Here is a 24,045-nt window from a genome sequence, read left to right as displayed (position 1 = left end):
CTGATGTTGGTGATGAGTCCCTAACTCTGAGATGTTTGCCAAATGGAAGGGAGGACAGACAAAGGGTAGAACGAGCAGAGACATGGGGCAAAGGTGGAACCACTTACTCAGCCGCTCCAGGTCATTTACAAAGGGGTGATTTAGTCACAGAGAAAACCAGAAATAGGTGAGGCCAGAGTGAAGGAGACCCAGGAAGCTGTGTTACCTGAGCCTTATCCTGTAGAAACAGGGAGCCACTGAAAAGCTTCCAGCTCAGACCTGCTCTGATTATATCTGTACTTTACAAAGATCATTCTGGAAACAATCTGGAACATGGGTTAGAGGGGAGGCTGACTAGGGTTCTGGGGCAGCAGACTTTAGCCAAAGCGATGAAAGAAGAGGCCAGGCAGCACAGAATTGGGAGGTCAGTGAAGGGGGCTAGTCTGGGCCACGACTGGACATGGGGCTGAGGGACAGAAGGCTGGAGGCCACTGACCTTGGTGTTCCTACTGGGGAAGGGGTGCCATTTAGAGAGACAGGCATTGAAGGGGAGGACCAGACAGTGAGTGGACACAAGGAAGCATTTGCCTTATGCTCGGCCTTTTCTGTGAAAAGGGCTTTTTAAGATCATGAGCCAGGAGAGAGGAAAGAAGAAGAAGACTCAAAGATGCAGAATGGCAGTGGGTTAAGGGGCTGTCAAACGCTGATGGGCTCACCAGAAGCTGGCAGCACTGGGAAGGACCCTTGTCCAGAAGCACCTCCAACAGGTATCCTGGGCTTGGAAGTTCCTTTTTTCACAAAATCTCAATGGGCATGTTTCTCTACACTAAACAAATGTAAGGAATGTATGTTACAAAGGCATCGGGCCCCAAAGTGGGAGGACGTCCAGCTGAATGATGAGTGGGAAGGGGTGGCGGATGCCAAGTAAATGTGACATGCGTTGTGTTGGGCGTGGCAACACCAAAGAGGATCCCCTGAAGGCGCTTGGAGAAGCCATGCTGGATATGGGAAGAAGGATGGTTGAGGCGCTGTGATGAGAACGTGGAAACTGCATGAGTGAAAACAAAGGAAACTAACATAGTCCCCTGCAGCAGAGACAGGAGAATTTGCTGTACTTCAAGAGGTCATAATGCTCTTCCAGAGAGCTCCAGGAAGAAAACATTGAGAGACCAAACCTGATACCAGACCCACATTTAGGAAAGATGATGGTAGGTATTTACAGAGGCATAGAGACTTGAGTTTTATCGAGGCCCATTGTGGTGTGTGAGTCATCGCACCCTCATCACTGGGAATGCCCAGTGCCTCTGCACCTGCCATGTGCCTGGAGCTCCTGACTTTGTCTCCATAGAATTCTCAACCCAGCCAGCTGGCCAAGGGGAGCTCAAGAAGGTTTGAAAGGGTCAGTAGGTTCTAGAAAAGGAAGAGGAGGCATATTAGGAGAGGAAAATGACATGAAGAAAGACACGGACTTTGCAAGTTATTCTGAATGTAAGCTTCATGACCCCCTAGAACTTGTGGCATTACTTAGATGATAAAATTAATTCGTTTTCTTTGTAGATTTATTCTTTCCATCTCTAAGGTGTCTCTACATTATTTTCACTAACTGATTAATGGCCAGATGTTTGGGTCAGGTCTAAGCACACCTCTGCTCTGTTGGACTGGAGCCCAGTGCTCTTCTCTGCAGATCCTGTAGCAGGAGTCATCCAGGCCACTTGAGGTGCACCAGGTGAAGGCCAGGGTTAGAGCAGGTGCCAGGAGAAGGCCTGAAAGTTGAATCACCGAGGTAAGAAAGCCCTGCAGAGTTTATGAGTGATGCCAGAGGCTTCCCCGGTATGAACTTACCTAGCACTTCACCCAGACTGCTGGTAGCTCAGCTCTCTCAAAAACACATGAAGAAACTGATGCTTTTCAGATGTGACTTTGTTAAATAAGAAAATTCTCATTGCTTTTTTGAAGACATAAAACAGTTTATGAGAAAAATATGAGACACCAAATAACATAAGCTACTTCAGATTGAGATGGCTTCTGTGACTAAACTGACCTCTGGGCATAATCAGAGGGAGGGGTAGACCAAAAGGTAGCATCCCTTATATTTGAAAACTTTATTACATAGCATTTCTCTCAACAAACCTCATTGCATCTTTACTCTGTGTATCCCACAGTTTTTTCTTCAGCCCTGTAACCGTCCTCAGCTTCTTTCTTCACCACAGCATGTCTCTAGAACACAGTAGCTAAAGATGCAGTCCTGATATGAACCTGTAAAAGAGCCCTGGAGAACCCTAAAGAGGCACCTGGAAGCCTGCCCAAGCCAACCAATGACAAAGGCTCTGCTCAAACTTTTGTTAATTAGGGCAAGTGAAGTCCAAGAATCTGACTCTTGCAGATTCACAACTGAGAGGGCAGATTCCATTAGAATGAGTCCTGGTGGCCATCTGAAGGAGTGTGACAGGGGTCACTGAGCGCAGAACAGGAGCAGGAAAATGGTGGAGGTGGACTCCACCTTTGGGAAGCATCCCCTGTCACACACAGGATCCCTGCTCTTCCCCCAAAACTAGAGCAGGTGACAAAGAGAGGACGGAGGTCAATTTTCGACTGTTTTCCATCTTCTGGCTGCATGAGCTACATTCTCACAGTCCAAAGCTGCTGGAATTGTCCAAGTTTCTAAGGATCCAAGCTCTGCCCCACCTGTCTAGTAGAAAGTATTTCATTTTATCACGCAGGTTAGATTTCTATGCCTGTCAAGCAAGGCCTCATTCTCAAGAAGACAACTTGATTGACATATTTTCACACCCATGGAGTTTCAAATAAAGTCAAAGTCCAAAGAAAATGCCACAGTTGCGGACTCACACGAGCGAAAATCAATGAGAGGCTCCAGTGCAGGTCCGCGTGTGGACTCAGAAAGCTGCACACTTCAGGCTTTGTTTTTACAGCTCCGCAGGAGGGTCAGTGTTAAGCATCCCCAGCAGTCACCTGGGTTTTTGGCTCTCCGAGAGGAATGTTGTCTGTATCTCCCAGTCGCCACTCCTCTACCTGCAGACCTGCTGGACAGTGCACAGAATCAATACGAGAAAAGCGGAACACTTCTAATGTGGCGAAAAGAAAAGCAGCAAATACATATGATAAGCTTTCTGGAAGAGTCTTTCAGTTCACTGGAGAGGTATTAGGCATTCTTGAGAGATGGGGACCATTTTTCTATCCTTTGTCTTGATACAGCCCTTGACTAAGTACTTGCAGGATATTCTTGTGGGTTCATGTCAGGTAAAGGTTTACAGGGTTGGGCAACTGGAAACTCTCATCTCTTTAGTTCCTCCAAGGGCTCCACCCAAAGGCAGGTGAACCAGTAGGGGAAGAAGAGAATTATGGGTTGGTAAATGTTGTTATTTTGTTGTATCACTAAAAGACCTTTGAGATGTCTGACAATTCTGATATTCAATGATTTAAGACAAATAGCATTATCACTTATGAGAAAGACATAAGATACCAAGACTAAAATGAATAATGTGAGAGGCATTTGTCTAAAACAGCACCCACCTCTGTGACAGCTTGCCCTGCAGTGGGGCAAACAGGGTCTGCTGCGGTCCTGTCCAGCAGGTGTGGCTCTCAGCTCCGCTGGAGGGCTTTTCTGGGTGCTCTCAGTGGGGATTACTGCCAGCTTTCACTGGGAGGAAATGAGTCCTTTCGCAGTGAGGAAATGAGTCCCAGCGGAAGGGCAGACAACCCCACCTCACTGCTGACCTCGGGTCTAGGCTCATCTGAATAAACTGAGGCCAAGAAGTTCAGTGACTTGACCCAGGTCACACAGTTCCAAGTGGCAGAGACCTTATGGCTGGCATGTTGAGGGGCCCAAGGTCCTTGCTGAGAGCCAGCCCAGCACATAGTGACAGATGTTCCCAAGGTGGCTGTCTTGGTGGTCACCTTGCCTCTCTTGCTTTGGGAACAGCCTCTGCAATGTGAGGTCTCTTAAGCTGGGCAAATGAGTTGAAGGTTAGGAGCCACCACCACAGTCTGGGCTCTGCCCAATATGCCAGTACACATTCCAGCAACTTTTTAAAATTTATTCAGACAGAGGCTTGAATTGTATCTCCTCAGAATTAATATGTTCAAGTTCTAACCCCTAGCACCCCAGAATGTGACATTGTTTGGAGAAAGGTCTTCACAGAGGTGATCAAGTGAACTGGGATCGTTAGGTGGGCCCTACTCCAGCATGACTGGTACCCTTATGAAAAGGGAGAAGAGACACGAGTGCACAGAGAGAAAAGTTCATGTGGTGATGAAGGTACAGATCTACAAGCGAAGGAGAGCCTGGAACAGATTCCCCTCACAGCCTCAGAAGGAACCAACCCTGCTGGCACCTTGACCTTGAACTTCCATTCTGTTGAATGTAAGACAATACATTTCTATTATAAGCCACCCAGTCTGTGGAACTTCGTTATGACAACTCTAGCAAACTAATACAGGGGGGTGGTGTAAAACAGTGGATGTTAATTTTATTATTCCATCGTATGTCCACATCCTAACAAAGCTTTAAGGGCCTTTACCTGTTGGTACCCACTTTCTGAGAGCTCTGTTTCCTCTAACACTGAAGTCTATATCATCCATGCTTTGCAAACACCTCCCATCCACCATACGAAGCTCACTTACAGGCCCTGCCTCGGGCATTTTCACTTCCTGAAACTTCCTCAGCTCTTCCTCTTAACCAAACCACCATCTGGCCTTCTTTAGAAATGATCCTGTCATCCCAAGGTGTCTTCCAGTCCCCTCTCAGCCCCTCCTTGACTGCTCCTGAGGCGGAGCTGCTGGGGCACATAGTCTTTATCTGTGCAAAGTGCAGGTAACAAACCACAGAAACACAAAAACACATTTTTCTCTCTTTTTCTGCCACTGAACCTTATTTTACCTCAATCCTCCAGTGTACCTGGTAGCTAAAAACTTAATCTCAGTGGATTTCAGTTTTTCTCAGCCAATTCAGGGTGTTTCGCGGGGCAAAAACCTTGGTGTCCTTGATAGCTCTTCTTCTCTCACAGCTCATACCCAGCACATCAGGAAATATACCCCAAACCTGTGCCCATCTCAGCATTTCCACATACCCTGTCCCCACTGGGTCATGTACTACAATCTCCTGCCTGGACCATGGTCTCCTCCTTGCCCACCCCCAACTTCCACCCTGGCCCCCAGAGTCTACTCTCATCCAGTGGCTAGCCCAATCTTTGAAAATGTACCACAGTCTAATCACTCTCCTGCTCGGAATCCCCCATTGCCTGTCAACTCACTCAAATCTCAAGCAAAAGCTTTCGCTGAGTTCCCGAGATCGCCCCCTCCACCTCACCTCGCCGACTGGGCCATATTTCCCTCTTCTCATTTTGCTCCAGGAAATTGGTTCCTTGGAATTTTTTTTGAACACTCCAAGCTTTCTCCCACCCCCGGCTTCTGTTCATGATGCTCACTCTGTCTAGACAGCTCTGCTCAAATGTCACCTTCCCTGACTCACCTATACTCTCTCTCCCCTTAACCTTGCTTCATTGTTTCCAAAGCATTGATCACCATTTAATATCAATTAGTTTATCTGTTAGTTTATTGTCTATTTTCCCGACTAGAGTGCAAGCTCCAAGAGTATGAAAGTTGGTTCGCAGCCGTATTTCCAGAACCTAGATTACTGACTAGCAGCAGGCTCTCAATAAATATGTGCTGAATTAATGAAAAACTGAGTTACTTTTCTCCTATATCCATCAGCCTTGAAAAATAATCTATTCTCCTAGATCCTAAGCCAATCTCTTAACTCCTTGTTTCACTTGTTTCTACTGTAAAGTAGGAGTAATACTACAAATGCGTGTAATTCCTTCATGACAATAATGATTATTAGAAGTGTCTCAAGCATTTGGGGGTGGGGAATATAAAATACATCTTTTCTCTACTAAGGAGTTCTATTATAAAGACAACGAATCATGTTAGGCTTGGTGTATCTACACCTCTGAAGTTCAATGTGATAACTCAATGTAGTTTTTTAATTTTAGTTAAATAAAATTAAAGCTTTAGTAGCTCAGTTGCATTCACTTCATATCTAGTGCTCAATAGTCACATGTGCCTAGTGGCTATAGCAGTGGACATTCGGATAAGGGCATTGCCATCGTCACAGAAAATTCATCAGAAAGCATAGGTCTAACCCTTGATTACCTGGAACTATTCTCTGTCTCCAATTTCAGGGAGATAAACTGAGATTATTTAATGTAGAGAGAAAGAAAATAATTTGCTGTTTAAATACTGTATCATGATAAGAAAAATTAGCAGATTCATAAAAAATTATTTCAATAAACCATCTTGCCATATGGGAGGGTTCCACATGAATGTGTACATGGAAAAGAAACAGTAATAAAACTGTATAAGATGATCTGAGCATCAACATTTGGAGCAAACATTAAATCATTCTCCTAATGCTTCATGCTAAAGTTCTTATTTTTCCACTGTGGGCAACAGTGCAAAACTGTAATAGTATTTAACACAAGGAAATCCAGCCCTGTTGGTGCCAAGACATAACCATGATTTTGTTTTGGTGGCCCCCGTAATCACACAACGGTGGAGTAGAACAGAGCTGCCAAAGGTAATTTTTGGCATATGTGTTGTTTCCCATCCATATATTTTTTAATCCAAAAATGTGTGGGAAACTCTGATTTCTAGACTTGAAAAATATAGTTTGTTGAGTCTCCTTTTATTCCATGTTCACCATTGGACCATGAGTTGGGAACTCAAGCCTGTGGCCTTGCCCTAGTCACCTCTCAGCTCTGTGCCTCCTCAACTACAAAACAAAGCTGATAATTTCTCACTGAACTTGTATCCCTTACTAAAACAATGCAACTATATATGGATTTGAATACATTTTGGAAGAAAATGTTAAATAAAGTTAAAAATTGCTAACCTTTATGTATCATAGCCTCACGGTCTCTAAGATGAATGCGATACTATTTGCTTTTGACTCTGTGGGATTTTAGATGTGAAATAATGAAAGAATAAATCAATTCCACTTCCAATTTTCCTCCTCTCGGCGAACGTCCCTACTGTTCACCAGGCTGAGATTTCTTTCTCTTCCTGTCTCCATCTAGTTTCTCAGCAGGTCCTGGCATTTCCTCCCCATAATTACATTTCAACCTATCTATCCTCTTTGTCTCAACTGCCACCAGCCTAGATCGTGTCACCCTGTCTCTTACTGGGACAAATGCAATAGCACCTCACTGGTTTCTCTGCCATCTCTCTGCCTTCCTCAAATCTATTTTCCTCAGCACAAAAGAACTCTTTATAATATTTGCACTTGGTCGAGTCACTACTTCAGTACTCTCCATAGTTTTATAAAGAGTCGTTTTTGAAGTCTAACATGCATGCAGAAAAGTGCCCTGGTCACAGGGTATAGAGTGATGGATTTTCATACAATGAATCCCCTTCTATAACTAACACCCAGACTAAGAACCAGAGCATCGTCTGCGCTCCAGAAGTCCTCCAGTCTCCATTGCCCCCAGCTAGCCAAACTTCAGATACTGTAGACTAGTTTGCCTGATTTTGAGTGTCCTAAAAGTGAGTCCTGCAGTATGTATTCTTTTGTATTGTATTGTGTATTCTTTTGCTTAAAATGATATTTAAGAAATTAATTCATGTTGATGTTCATAGTAACAGTACATTCCATCTCTTCGCCATATACCATTGTATGAATATACTCCATACCTAGCATATAGAAGGCCTTTAATAATATCTGTTGAATGATTATTGAGTAATAATGATACCTACTAAAAACTCTGCCATGGGATTTTATAACTCTGAAATGATGTGCTTGTGGCCATCGCATCTCTCTTTCCAGAATTAATTCAAACTAATGCTAACTTTTATTCAGATTTCATTTTAAATAAAAAATGTACCATACTTAAGAGATAATCCTATGGCCAAAACAGCATTGGGACAGTGGGAAATGAAGACACCTAGTCCCCTTTGCAACTGTACCAGTAACTCTGTTCTTTGAATTTTGGAACAGGGTACTTTTTAGATGTAGATCCCTCATCCCTAGTTTGTCTCCCAGAAAGCTGGTCAGGTTCATGAATTCCAAAGGCTTTATGCTCCTTGGAAAAAAACTTCATCTATTGCACCTAAATGACTTTGATATGCAACTGAAATTATTCCAATGCAAACCTAATCCCATTATGCAGATGACTAAGAGCATGAGAATGAGAGACACTACCTCCAGTGCTCCTTTCCAAGCATGCTACCTGCTTGTACACATGCATCAGAAACGGCGTTTTGCATAAGTGCTTTTTATTCAAGTGATTATTGAGAAATAACCTCTCTATCACAGCACCCCCTCAGTGGGTAATTGACAAGTGCTCACTTTTGCATGCAAAAGAAAATGTAAATCTCCAACAAACTATAGAACATGCATGGAAACATAGAGCATACTTCTTCTGGCTAAAATGCACAACTATTTTTTGGAAAGACATTTAATCTTTTGCTATGTTAATATCTTTAACCTTTTAAGAAAGACTAAATTATTGTCTTTTTATGACTAGTTAAATTACTGATTTTCCCAGTTACCTTCTCAAATAGATGTGTGGGCTTCAACTAAGTGTGTATTAAACTCCTACCAAAGTCCCACTGGATCCTTAGAACTATTAACACACCATGATGTGGTTAATTTAGGCTGATACCACGAGTGAGAAATACTTTCTGTTAGGAAAACAATGGGATTGGACAAAAATATATAAAATCAGCATAGTTTTTCATTTCCTGAGAAATTGATCTGTTAGAGTCCCATTTAACTGAAAAATTATCTAACCTAACAAGAAGTTTTAAGTGAATAGAGAAAGACTTCCTAAGTAGTCACACTTGAAGTTGTAAAGGAAGGTCAGAGACGAAGGCCGAGGGCCAGCTATCCTCACCCTGCCTCCATGGCCTGTCACCAGCGCCCTCACCTCCCTGTCTCAGTTATTGCTGCCTTTTCTGGTTTTGCCTCTGTTATAAGTTGAATCACATCCTGCAAAAAAAAAGCTATCCTCAAAATCTAAACCCCAGGACCTCAGAATATGACCTCATTTGGAAATAGGGCCTTTGAAGCTATAATTAGTGACAATGAGGTCATGCCGGAGTAGAAAGGACATTGATCCAATGTGAATGGTGTCCTTATTAGAAGAGGACAATATGCAAAGATGGCCTCCATACGCCAATGGAGGCAGAGATAGGGGTGAGGCAGAGGTAGAGGTGATGCAGCTGTAAGCCAAGAAATGCCAAGAATTACTAGCCACCGCCAGAAGCTGGAAGGGACAAAGGAAAATTCTACCCAGAGTCTCAGAAGGAACACAGTGCTGTTGACACCTTTATTCAGGCCTTCTGGCCTCCAGAACTATTAGGGAATAAATTTCTGTTGTTCTAAGCCATCCAATTTGTGGTACTTTGTTAGGGCCACCCCAGGACACTGATACCCTGTCCTGTGTTAGCTCTCCCAGCAGAAGGGAAAAGGAAGCTATCCCACCTCTCAAATGGGTATGAGCATACAGATCATGATTTCAAGTTCTATTTTTACAACCATGTAAAATCATATACCTGTGAACAAAGATTAGATGAGAATATATATAAATGATTTATTTAGAGTATTTTTTCTCTCTAATTTTATTTAATGTTCTTATATCACTTAAATTTTTGTTAAAGTTAATAAAAAAAAATCCTAAACTAAGGGAGGTTTCAGATTTCATTAATTTTATTATTGCCCTAAAACTCCGGAAATGCTCACTTTCACTGACATTGCTAGCAAAGGCCAAATCTGTAAGCTCTCCCAGCCCGGTCAAGAGCTATTATTAATTCTAATAACTAAGTGTTTTGGCACCCCTTAAATTTTGTGTTGGGGCAGATGCCTCATCTCAGTCACCCTAGGCTCGGTCCTGACTGAAAGCATCATTCCACTACCTATTTGCATCTATCGTGCTTGTGTGAAAGTAGGCCAACACAGGTGATGCTCCTTTGAAGGAAGTCTGTCTTCATTCACTGACTGCTTTTCAGGTCTGTTTGTCTTTGATTTTCTGCAGTTTCCCCATGATGTGCCTACCTACGGACTTCCTTTTACTTTTCCTGCTTGGAATATATTGGGTTTCTTGACTCTCTGGTAAGATGGCAATTATTAGTTATGGAAAAGTAATTAGCCATTATCTTTTCAACTATTTTGTCTTCCCTCTCTTGTTCCTCTCTTTTTAAGGGCCCCAGTTAATTTTTTTCTGTCCATGATGATTTCGGGATGTGCTTCTAAACTATTTGCTAGTTCACAAGTTCTCTCTTTAGCTCTTTGGTTTTAACCCTAGCCAGTGAGTTCTTAATTGAATTACTGCATTTTTTTCTCCTGCATTAAAAAAAAAAATTCTATTACACTTTTTCCAGTTCACTGTCCATTTTTACAGCCTGGCTTTATCTCTCACAACAGTGTTATCATACACACCACATCTAATAATTTTCATACCTGTAGTTACTGTAGTCCTGATTTGGTGTCTCTTGTTTCTGCTCATTCTCAGTCATGGTTTGTTGTCTCATTGTGTCTGGTTGCCTTTGTGCACTGGACACATTTTTTTTTTTTTAAGTATTTGAAAAAAAACACTTTTAGGTCTAGGATGATTTTTATTTGTTTCTGTAGCACACTGCAGAGAGTAGAAGTCTAGGACCACCTTAAACCAAGTTCAAGCCCTGAGCTTTTCCTGAGGGCTACAGACTGTGAGAAGGCTGTTTGTAATCAATTCATCCTGGAGCAAGATCCTTCAGGAATACCAGCCCAAAGTGGGGGCCACTTTACCAAAGTCTCCAATTTGATGGGCCCCAAATTCCAGCCTTTTCCCCTTGGCTTTGTGAGAGTATCAAAAGCACCGTTCAGGTTTCATTCATCTTTTTCTGTTCAGTCAATGCCCATAAGATCCAAAGAGGCCCTATGTGTCAGGATCTACCCATAGGTTCCTGTCTTCTCCTAGTTACTTCACTATCTTGTTACTTCTTTCATGCTTTAAAAAATTGATTTTGTTTATATTGCATTTTGCCTAGGTTTTTGAGTCATCATCTGTGGGATAGTTATAGCAAATTTGCTATAACTAATTTGCTCTTACTGGAAGTGGCAGCTCCCTCAATAAAAAAAAATTTAAGTATAGATAAATCTGTACTTATAAAAATTTTCATCAAAAAAATCCTCTTAAAGCCCTTTTAAAATTTTCCAAGTGATAGAGCTTCACATGTATTAACTCGTTTACTGCTCATTGCAACTATCGCAAATGCTATGCTATTATTACCTACATCTTAAAATGAAGAAAATGTGGGCCAGAGACATGGAATAACTCGGCTAAATTATACACAATAAATAATGGGCAGAACTATGATTTAAACCCAGGCCTGGCTAACTTCATTGCCCATTCTCTTTACCTCTGCATTAGAGACAGGATTGAAGACTGATATTTTAATCTATGTTTTGTGCAAGCAGAAAAGAGTTCTTCAGGAGATGAGTGGCAACCATGAACAGCCAAGAAATCAATGGATAAAATATGCTTTCACTGCATATTTTATACAAATTACTTCAACCATAAAATTTGACAGCTTGTAAATAATGGCTTAAGAAATCCAGAGAGAAGAGAGGTAAAATTAATTTAGAGACTGATTGTCCCTAGTCTTTAGCTGTAACCCCCAGTTCTCTGCTTCCTAACCCGAAATGGCATTTCATGGACATTCACTTCATTTCAATTTTCCTTCACTCTCTCTCAGTTTCTAAATGATAAAGGAGTTATAACACAAATATACATTTATTCTAGGAAGTATATATGATCAAAAGTGAGTTTACATTTCTTTAAATTATTGAAACTAGTTTATATTTTAGCAAGAACAAAGGAGCATGGGATAATAGTAACTAGACATTAAATCAGTAAGAATCGGGGTGCTAAACCAAGATTTAAAGTAATCTAACCCCAAAATAACTCATGAGAAGTCACAGAGAAACATTATAATGCATTTTTATCATTATTTTAAAATATAAAACAATTGTTCTGTACAAAACACTGAATGTAAACACAAGGTCCAGGTAAGTATCAGAAAACAATAATTTAAAATTCTTAATTTCTGTTTTAGAATTGGTTGAAAAAGGCAACATCGTTTTTCTCTAAAACAATTCTAGTAATCAGTCGAACAGGCAAGTCTGAAATCTATGCTATAGAGCAGCAATTCCTGGGATCCTTTTAAAGATCCTGATTCAGTAAGTCTGGGGTAGGACCTGAGATTCTGCATTTCTAATAAGCTTTTAGATGATGCTCACGCTACTGATCATGGGGTATTTCATTTTCAAAATACAAAGTTCAGAAAGGTCACTCTTGAATAACATACAGGAGATATAAGAAAAATCCAATAATTGTACCAATAAAAAATGTTCCGTTGTATTCTAATTATGTTTAAACATAAGTCATTTTGTCTACACAAGTTAGATAGGACTTATGGCTTAGCATTGATCTTTTTATATTAGTTTCCACAACTGCAAATACTATGAAGCTGGCATGTGGAACACATTTTTTAGATTGTTTTATTGATATGTAGAACTTCAGCAGTTTTTGAGATAGTATCCCATGGAGGACTGGAAGAAGGGTAGAGAATCCAGCCTCAAAGAAAAGACCTTGCAAGTGTATATGTCATCAGGAGAGAGTGAGAGAACTCTGTGTCTGCATATGTGTGGGGGGGGGGGCTGGGGGGGTAACTTCAAGCTTATGAAGACAATAAAACAAACATGTGTTTTTATGTCAAATAGCAAAGACAAAATAGAAACTAGATGCCGTTACAGGCAATACGATATTTATCCTAAGAAATGGAAGGGTTTTTTTTCTTTCCAAGTACTAAGTTCAGTGTGATACAGCATGCATTCTTTATTCTAGATTGTAATTCATTTAAAATAGAAGACTCATAACTAATAATAGAAAATCATCCACTACTATTACAGAAAAAAATTTCATGGCCAATATCCAATGAGAGAGAAAGTGAATGAGGAAGAAAGGGAGAGAGAGAGAGAGAGAGAGAGAGAGAGAGAGAGAGAGAGAAGAAGGAAGAGGAGGAGGAGGAAAGGAAGAGGGAACGAGGGAACGAGAAGGAAGGAAAGACAAAATAACAAGTCTTACAGTGGGTGTTTAGCTATTATTCTTTTTATTCGCCCCCAAAAAATGCATCTTCATTTTATCATTATACATAGAGATCCAGAGTCAAGTAATTATTCAGTTTTAATGTCTCCCCATGGGCCTCTTATGAGGAGAAATGATTCCAAATGTTCTTGGGCAGCAATATGAAATACTTAATTTATGTTGCAAATAAATCTCAGCTTGCAAATGGGCCAGATCCCTCACTCAACACTTCTGTCCCTTGTCTTTAATGAAACAAGGACTCTTGAGGACATCAAGAAACAGGTAGAAAAACAAGTTAATACGATGGAGGTAGAATAAAATAAACACCAAAAGTTTCTCAGCATAGCCTAGTTTCTGGCTGGAAGGTTGTACGCATTTCATATTCAAGAAATTTTATAAGATTGGATTAAAAACTCATTGTTGGCAAAATATTTTGAAAATTCACTAACTCCCAGTACTTCAATTCGTTTTGTGATCAAACATTATTATTCTCAACATTTCGTTTTCTCTTTTTCATTTTGGCTTTATTTGTAAATAAACGTTCAATTGTTGGAATTACGGAAGCCGAGCATATGGCTTCAATCTCCATATGGATTTATCGACTCTGTACTAATGCTACAGTTGCAGATTTACTTTTTAAACACTTGGTTCTCTTTAAAGTAATCATGAGAAGCAGGAAAGCAGAATTCTATTCCACATGTCTGTTGCTCTTCATTTCTTCGTATAGATGCCGGTTTACATTCTGGTACCATGTCCTCTCATCCTAATGAGCATCCTTTAACTTTTTTTTTTTTTTTTTTGTAGAGCAGGTCTGTTGGCTGTGAATACTATCGGCTTTCACTGATATGAAAATGTCTTTTTTTTTTTCACCTCTTTTTGAAAGATTATTTTGCTTCATATGGAATTTCTGTGAGTTGATAGCTGTGTGGGGTTTTTTCATCATTTTAAGGATACCCTTCCTTTGTTTTCTGATCGCCATTATATTTCATGAGGAGTCAGCTGACATTCCTATACATGTGTCTTTTTTCTCCAGCTAATTTCATGATTTTCCTTTTAGCATTGTTTTTCAAAAGTTTGACTACAAAGTGCCTAGGTATGGTTGTTTTCATATTTATTTTCTTTGTAGTCTGATGAGCTCCCAGGATCTGTAAGTCATGTTTTTCATCAAATTAACTATCTGGCCAATATTTCCTCAAAAAATGTTTATACCTCAGTATCACTTGCTTCTCCTTCAGGCCTCCTGGTACATGTATATTAGGCCATTTGATATTGTCCATAGGTCCCTGAGGCTCTGTTCATTTTTCTTCAATTTTTTTCTTTCTGTTATTCAGACTGGATAATTTCTGTTGATGTCTTTAAATTACTTACTCTTCCTTCTGACATTTCCTACTTCTGTCAAGGCTATCTAGTGAATTTTTCATCGCAGTTACTATACTTTTAAGTTTCATAACTTCCATTTGGGTCTTCTTTATAATTTCTACTTCTTTGCTGAGATTCCCAATCTGTTCACTTATTAAAACTATATTTTCCTTAAATTCTTGAACATTTTATAAAAATGCCTTTTAAATCTTTGCTAAGTGCAACATCTGAGCCATCTCAGGATTGATTTTCCCCTTGACAGTGGATATCATTTCCTGTTTCCTAATATGTTTAATAATATTTTTCATTGTTTTTATTTTTTTTCCTAGCCACAGTCAGCTGTTCAGTTGGAGGTATGGAGTACAGAGAGTACATTTGAACTATGGCTGTGTTTGGCAATAGTGTTAGTGAAATTAGAATGGAGACAAGTGGTTGAGAGCATTTTCAAGAGAGTGATTATAATGATTAATTGGAATATAAATTGGATTATAGAAGAGAGCCCTATAAGTTGAAGAATTATTGGAGTTAGAGACTAGATGTCTGCACATAGTCACCTCGCAGTGCCCACCAGTCAACATGATAAGAACTTCAGTGGCAGTTGTTTATGGCAAAATAGTCAAGATAAAGACAGTGGATCTATATATTAATTGTAGATAACATGTTGTAGAGACTAGATTCTGTTACGTGCCTTTTTTCAGTATTGACTCTTATGACAGCAGACAATTCAATTACTGGATGATCATCATGAACTTGGTTTTATGCTTTGTTAGTGAATATCTGTGGAAATCTAAAGTGCTTACCAAGCCTCTCTAACTTGGCCAGACTTACCCTTCAACCTATATTTATTTCCCTTATGAATCTTTACAGGGCTTGGAATTAGGTTTTGTTAAAACTGGACTAGAGCATATCTTCCAGAAGCATGTGATCCTAACTCCTAAGGCAGTATTTCTGGTGTCTCATCTGGATGCCTTGGGTCTCAAAGCGATGTTAAAAGATCTCTGTCACCTCCCAGGGATGGAATTCTGACAGTGTCTGCAATGTTCACCCTCTGATTTTTCTGTTTTGCTCTCAATCTCCTACCAGCTTCTCTCTGATAAGCTTTGGTTAGTCTAGCCTTGTGCACGGACAGCCTGACCTTCAGCCACACACTCCTAGGGGGCACCCACAAAGACTTCTGGGCCCTCTCCTTGCATGGCTCCCTGCAGTTCCACCCCATGGATTCCAGCTGCTTTAAGTACCCAGAACTCTGGGTTCTGCTTTCTCGACTAGGAGGAACCACCATGATCTCCTTGGTTCTAGCCCTCTGCATTATGGCCAGGAAATTGTCCCCAGGCAGAGAGCCAGGGCATGGGGCTCATTTAATAAATTTCCTTCTGTTAAAGATTATGATCTTATAATGCCTGTTGTCTGCTGCTGCTGCTGCTGCTGCTGCTGCTGCTGCTGCTGCTGCAAATAGTTGCCTCATATATTTTTCAGATTTTATAGTTATTTGTTCACGAAAGGGCAATGTAGTACCAGTTTCTCCATTATAGGCCGTGCCCCTTAGAGTTCACATTCACCTATCCAACAACTATTTATTGAGTGTCTAAAATGTGCTAGGCATTAGAAATATAGTGTTGAACAAATAACCTGATCTTTACCCTTGTGAAGTTTATGTTCTGTGGGGAAAAATGTATATTAAACAAATAACCATGAAAATAAATCTGTCGTTATGTATTTACGGACGTTATGTATTTAAAATGTAACAGAGTACCTTGATTTAGATTGGGGGAGAAAGATTCTTTAAGCAAGTGACTTGAGTGATGGGTAGGCCAGACAAAAGTTTGAGGGAAGATGTATAAGAGACAAAAGAGCTTATGAGAACCTAGAAGAGATTGTGAGAGGAAGCTCCCACAGCAAAAACAGAAGTTGTCTGGGTCTGAACGTTGGTGTCTGGGCACAGCAATCCAAGATGACACTGGAAAGGTAAGCGGAGGCCTTGTTAACTATATGAGATCTATGTCTTTGGAGAAATGGAGCACCACTGAAATGGCCGAGCAGGATCAGGTTCAGAAACATTGTTAAGAGTAAGTAACAAAATCCTAATAGATAATACATCTGTCATCACTGAGTCGTCTAAGAGCAAGAACAAATATACCTTTTGGAGAGTGTGAAGGCCAGCTTAGGGAGTTTACCTTAGAAGAACCAATGGGCTGCAGGTCAGTATTTATTGAGATTATAAGATTTCAACAGTTAATCTTTCCCTTTCCAGTATTCAGATAATGAAATCCGGCCCAAAAAGTCCTTTTAAATTTTACTCATTAGTTCTTGACACTCTAACAGGTTTAGTTTGATTTAGCTAGGATGAACTAAGTGAAGAAACTAGAATTCAGTGGATCAGGCTAGTACTCTAGGCCGTAAGTGTTAAGACAAAGATGAAGTAGTTATTAAGGATTAAAATAATCAAAAGAGATAAGGATGGCCCACAAGAAAATCACTCATATACAGTTATTAGAACTATTTCCAGAATCTTTTTTGGATCCCTGATCTGAAGATGCCAGTGAATAAATGTCTATTGCGCTTAAGGTTATCCTTATGTTTTACTCTTCAATTTAAGCGTAAACATTTTTAAATCATTTAAGAGAAAGTTTCAAACACAGTATCGTATTTAGGTCAGCCGTTCACATGTTCACCAAGTTGCTTGTTATTTCCATCCACTCAAATTATTTTTGCCCAATACAGACAAATATTTGTCAATCTGGTCAATTTTTGCCTCAATCATTTAGATATTAAAATATTTTCTTTTTGGCAAAAAGGAATGAGTACTCACATGCATATCATACTTTTTCAAACTATTGCAAAAGGGGCTCTGTTAATGAAAATTTTAAAGATATTCTGATATAGTAAAACATGCATCTTTTCTGTGTAAGATACTAGCCAAAAAGATGCATAATTGTCTCAGTGTATGTGTGTGTGTGTGTGTGTGTACACTGTAGGCAGCTATATACCCATAATCATGTGCATATATAACCTAGTTTCTCAATGTCACCTCACATATATTTTACTCAGCTAAATTACTGAAAATAAAATATATAGTATGATATATTGCAACCATATATTGTGTACAGTTTGTATATAAAAAAAGAAAGAATGATTAAAAGTCGATGAGAGACTGTTTATAAATCTTGATTGCTTCATAATTTTAACTTTGAGCAACATTTTTATCATAATTATAGGCTTTCTTAAAGCATTTATGCAGATTGTTGTTACTCAAAAGGGGGTTTATTCCATTTTGGTATAAACTACACTTTTTTTCTTTATGAAATCACTCTTTGAGTTCCTAATACTCAGTACTCTGCCAGAGCTGCAAAATTCAAATAGCAGGAAGCACTTATCTCAAGAGGGCTATCACTGTGCTCGCTTCTCATCTGCCCACCGTACTGCCCCACCAACATGGGGCGAAAGTAGAAATTCTCTGTAATAATAAGCAGTTGACATCTTTAGAAGCTTTTGAATTCCTCTTTGAACACTAATGGTTTTATGAGGCTAGTACCTTTTTGTACCCACTTCCTAGATCAAGGAATTAAACTGTTGAGATCTAAACCATGACAAAATATTTCATTATTCAATTCTAGAACCATAAAACATTAGCTCTAGAAAAGAAATTTAAACACTACTGAGTTCCGCTGCCTTACTTTTAAGCTTGGAAAATTGAGGTCTCTGGGAGGTGGAGTAATCGCCCCCATATCATAGTCAAACATTTGCCTGCATGGAGCTCCCAAGCAACGATTTAACTGAAATTTAGACTGACTTGTTCAGCGGCTTTGGGATTATGTAGAGGCAAAACCAGATAAAAGTCCTGTCAACTTTTTCTTCCAAGAAATCCAAAAAGAAAAAAGGAAAAGAAACACATCACCAAAAACTAAAACAAGAACAAAAAAGAAAAGCTTTAAGAAGCATATATCAGATGAAAGAGAGGGGCCTCAGAGAAATACTAAGATGAGCAGCTCCAGAAGAATCACTGAGTCTCCCCAAATCCCATCTGCAAACCTGTTCTCCACAAGAGGAATGCGCACTTTGTGAGGACACAGACCAGGCCCACTTTAGTTCACCGTCACATCTGTAGGGCCAACACAGTGCCTGGCACATAGTAGAAGATAAGTAAATAATTGTGAAATGAGTGAAGTTTGGAAACAAAAAAATTCCTCAAACAAAGAAGTAGTGAGATCTCCAAAGCCTATAGTTTATTAAATAGGGGTCACCTTGAGTATGCCAACTGAGTTTTTTAAATTGTCAATAAATAAGCCTTTCTCAGTGGAAATAATAAGATTTGAAGATTTGGTCACTGTTTCCCCAAAAAGCCAATTTCATTACAAAACACCAAATTGTTATAACAGACTGTGGATATTTAAAATGTCCTGAGAATAGAGAGTTCATCTTAGGTTTTCAAATGAAAACACTGAAATATAACGATATGCGGAGTCCTGGGTTCCTGAAAACAAACACCTCTGGCTGGGAGACAAGGGACAGTACCTAGAGTGGGCTGCATTGGTCAAATTGTTGGAGTTTTCCCTGGGAAATTAGAAGTTGTTCGGCCTGATTTCACTCTATCCACCACTCCTCTTTGCCAAAGAAACCAGTATGAGTGGGTCTTCCAGGAAGACCAAATGAGAGGACTTTAAATAATATGGTATATTTTTGAGAGCTAAGGCTCAGGCACTTTTACATTGATTGCATCGTTTAGTTATCACAATGATCCTATAATGTAGGCGTTAATAGCTCCACTCTACAGATTAGGAAACAGGACTGGAGAAGTTAAGTAAATTACTCGAGGTCACACAGCATAAAACAGCAGAACAAAGCCAGGCTCCAGCGCAGGAGATCTTGAGTTACTGCCCACGTCAAAATCACTTCATTTATAAACAAACATCTCCTCACCTACTATGTACCCACCATTCTTCCAGAGAGTTGCCCCCCCCCACAGGGCTGTGACCTCGTCTCCAAAAACTGAAACACAAAGGCTGAAAAGCCCAGTCTAGAATGCTCGTGTGCATATCACCTACAAAGCAAGCAGACATCTTAAGTATTAGAAACTTTACGAAGTTATTTTAACTTCAAAGAAAATTTGTTTTAATTATAAATTAATTAATGATTGAGAAGACACCTTATTTTTATATATATACATATTTATTCGCAGAGAGAAAGCTCCTTATTCATACTTGTGTATATATGTATACATATATATACATATATAAGCATATAAGCATATAAGGACAATTATTCAAGCTTTTCTCCACTGACAATATTTAACCTTTTGATGAGGTCTTCCAAAAATTACAGCTGTTTTTCTATGTTAAAGGACTGGAATAAAATTAATTATCGGCCCTTTTTTTCTCTGATTTAGAAAATATTTTGATATTCCTGTTGTCTTCCTATTCAGCAACTTATGGATTCAGTTCTAATTGCATCTGGTTGACTCTGGGAGTTGACTATTGGGAGAGAATGTCCAGTGAAACATGAATTTAAAAATTCAGCAAAATTCAGTATTTTATGGCTTACCCATTGGTTCCATTTAAATCCTTGGATAAGTGGCATAGAAAAATATTAGCTTGAGAGTAAAATTATTATCTTTAATAAAAGGTGATTAGGTAGGACTTAAATTTAAAGGATTTTTTTTTTTTTTAATTTTTTTAGGCGAGGCAACCTTTGGTTGACCTCACAGATTGGAAGGATCTTGTCAGTTTACAATTCCTTACTTTTTTATTTTTTATACCTACAGCGCCTAGTCTTCCTAGGTGGTCTCCCATCCAAGTACTAACCAAGCCCAACCCTGCTTAGCTTCTGAGATCAGCTGGGAGAGATCTGGTTTGTTCTGGGTAACATGACGGTAGACTGAAGGATTTTTTTGAGGGGGTGAATTTTAATAACAATGAAGCCCTCCTTTCTCTCACCTACCTAAATCATCTCCACCCTTCAAGCCTTCCTCCCAATGTTGGGACCCTCACGGAATGTTCTTTCACCACACAGTTTTGCACATCTGTTACATTTAGCAAGTGTAACTTCCCCTTCCCTCAAAAGACACAAGCCTCTTATATCTTAATAAGTCTACTTAATAAGGACCCGCTTCTCTCCCAGTCCTACCTTACAGCTCAGAGTCAGATATCCAGCATGCTGAGGCAGGGCTGCCTGCTGGAGATGACACCTGCCTGCTTTAACCTCCCCCACTACCCTTCCCCTTCCTGAAAGCATTGCAATTCAGAGGACCAACCAGGATTCTGTGGAATAATTGTGATATGCTCAATCATGGCACATTACATATAAATGAGAACCTGTACGCATACATGTCATGTCAGCGTGTTGGAATGTATGTAACCATGTCCAAATGGGCTGAAGTAAATATTTCTACATTATAATTCTTCCATAAAATTGCAAAACAACTTATAATTGCAAGACAGTGTGGTTTCTTCAGGATTTTCCAGTAATTTCTTAGAAATACTAGTTTAAGCCAGGGATTTTCAACTCTAGATTCCAATCAGATTCACTTTGGATCCTTTTTGAAAACATAAGTTTTTGAAGAGTTTGAGTCAGCTGGTCTGGGATGGGGCCTTGAAATGTTCTAAAAGGCTTCAGGTGATTCTAATGTGAAGTAGTCATACTTACCACTATTTTCTTAGGTAGGTCAGATATTTTTACATGTGAAAATAGTGAACTCTAGTCAGAAAGTGAAAATGCTCACATTTTTGTTTTTTGCATTTAAAACTAATCCTATAGAACTTTAAAAACCGATTTTAAAAAGTTAACACGTTTGGTTTTTCATTAAAATCTATGAGCACAGAGAAGCTTTAGTTATCCTGAAAGTTCTACCTTAGAATAATATTTGTTCTGTATATTTTAATAGGAGTTGGGGGGAAGGGTATTAAATTATATTTTGATTCGATTTCATCAATGAGTATATGCGAATCAACTAAGGGTCTTATTTTCAAGCACTTATTCATGTGTATGCATTCATGGAAAATAAGAATAGGTCTCAGGCTGATCTTATAGTAAAGCAAATTAAAATTAGTGTTTTGATCTCAATCGATTATAAAGTAGAGAGTAGCCTCAAGATTCTTAGTCATTTTTTAAATGCCTATCATGAGGAAATACGCAAAGCAGAGTGACATAGCTTTCTTTCTTCAAGGAAAAGACCTGAGAATTTTTTTAAATCTTCATATTGACACACTTGCCTTTCATCGTTTTGTAGTATAATCAAATTTTCTATTTTGACCTTCCAAGAATAAGTTCTAAAAGTGAAGAGTTGGCAGGATGGGTATACAAAGGAAAGGAGAAAATGTGGATGAAGCAGTAAGTCAAATGTAATTCATATTATGAAAATATAACAACAATAATGTGTTGTGACACAGGCATTACCTTATAACATTAGGTAATGAATGTGATCTTGTAAATATCTGCATTTTGAGTATAGGTTAGGCATCATCAAAATTTGGGAAGACATTTCGAGGAGGTCTAAGGCTCCGAGTGCATAGAAATAAATATTCTTACTGTAAAATAATCCATCTGTTACACTGATTTGCGAGGAGAGCCGAATGTGCAGGACACCATGCCCAGCAACCACGCCCAAGTATTCATAGTGTGAAGGGACTAGAAATACAAAGGGTCCCTGCGAGCTGCCGAAAAGGGGGCGCATTTCCTTAGGAGCTCGGTGTCCTTGGACTAAAGGGCAGTTCAGACCTTTGAGGAGGGGTGCCTGCTTGGGAGAGAAAGGGGCGTCCCAGGCCCGCCTCTGGGACGCCCGAACAAAGACGATGTTCTTTTGCGTCTGTCCCCGCTCTGTTCCTTGGAGAGTTTTTCGGTCCCATGCCTCAGCACCAACAAAGAGGAAAAGCCAATTCTGACCTAGACGCCTCGACTCAGGGCGGTGGGAATAGAGTGGCTGAAACCCGCTGCCCTCTGCTCGTGTCTCTGGGCTTTGCTGAGATCCCGCGCGGCTGCTGACATCTGGGCTGACCTTGGCTGCGCCAGCCGACTCCACTGTGATAGAGGGTCTTTTCGCCGGTCTCCACAACCAGCCTCACTATTGGGGCCACCGGAAAGGCTTACCGCGGGAGACCGAGTTCGCTGGGCAGAGGCCCGGGCGCCTGGGGGAGTGCCCAAAGTGAAACCAGAGGAAAGAAGTCCGGGCTGCTCTGTCTGTCCGCCTCTGCGCTCCAGGATCTGCAAAGCAGCCACAATCGCGGGAGGCAAGCGGTCGGATGCAGGAGGGCGGTGGTGGGGTGAGGACGCTTACATCCGTCCTTCCTCCCGAGGCCCTGCACCTCACATTCGTCCCGCTCTTTCTCTGCATGGGCGAGAAGGTTATGGGTTCTACAGAGTTCCAAGGTCGCGTTTCCAGCGCCCAGGGCCGGGCCGCGACTTTCGGAGCGCTCGCATTCCCAGCACCCATGTACACCTGGGCTCCCGTGAGCCAGACCTACATGTAGGTTAAAACTCCACTTCACAACTCTCATTGATATGAGATATGGGTTTGACATCTGTTTGCCAGAGTGTTTTGCACTTAGCCTAACACCCACTATTAAGTGACAAAATTGTGGCAGCCTGTCAAAGCCAGCTGACTGGCAGCTGCTCCGCTTACAAAAACCATTCAAATATTTGCAGGTTTTGAAGCTTTATGCAGTGTTGTACCCAATCTTTCAGTGATTTAACATGTAAAATATAAGTCAAAGTTTTAAATCTGGATTCCAAAATGTTTCCATTTTCCATACAAAAGGAAAAAGCTTTCAGGGTGTCTGCTGGAATCAGTCCAATTTCAACGTTGCTTCGTTGTTTCCCACCACGAGATTACTGCACAATCCCGTTTTTTAAAAAATACCAAAGGACCAAATTCTGTCTTCCTTTTATTACCGAAATCTCAGATGACAGAACTAAATTACCTTAAATTCCATGAGAATACAGCTCTCAAAAGTAGATTTCAAAAAATAATAATAATAATTCCCAAATAAAGCAGCGTACCTGCTTTATTTTGCGTTTGATAGTTACACCAGTGTGTCTTTTGGGGGAAGCTAGCTGCTAGGAATAGTATCCTCGTTAATATCTGAGCTCTTTGGCGATTTCCAAAAACACTACTTCTCTCTGCCCTTCTAAATAGCTTGGTCCGACTGAGAAATAATTTGCAAATGACATAGTGTTTCTCTAGATTAAGGTCCCTTAAGTAAAAGTCATGTGGGTTTTTGTCTCCACGAAGCCATACAGACAAGACTCTCCTGAAAACTGCAGCTGCCAGCAATGAAAATAAAAATCTTACATATGTCCAAGATATATAAATAAGTACACACACCCTACAATCTGGAGCACCAAGGGGCTGACAAGCACTTAAGATGTTCAAATGTACTTTACTCGCATTTTAAAAAAATGTTGGTATATATCTTTCCTTCTGGTGGGAGGGGGGTCATATGTCATTTGCGCAAGACGTGGGGTCATCATTTTCAGAAAGGCAGTTAGTTGCTTTTGTTTTTTTAATACATTTCCAGAAAGGATCAGAGGGTGTTATAGTGTTAGGTACAAAGTGCTGACAACTTCGCACAACTGG

Source organism: Pteropus alecto, unplaced genomic scaffold (assembly GCF_000325575.1).
Source record: "Pteropus alecto unplaced genomic scaffold, ASM32557v1 scaffold13, whole genome shotgun sequence".
Classification (NCBI taxonomy): Eukaryota; Metazoa; Chordata; class Mammalia; order Chiroptera; family Pteropodidae; genus Pteropus; species Pteropus alecto.
This window is presented reverse-complemented; position numbering follows the sequence as displayed.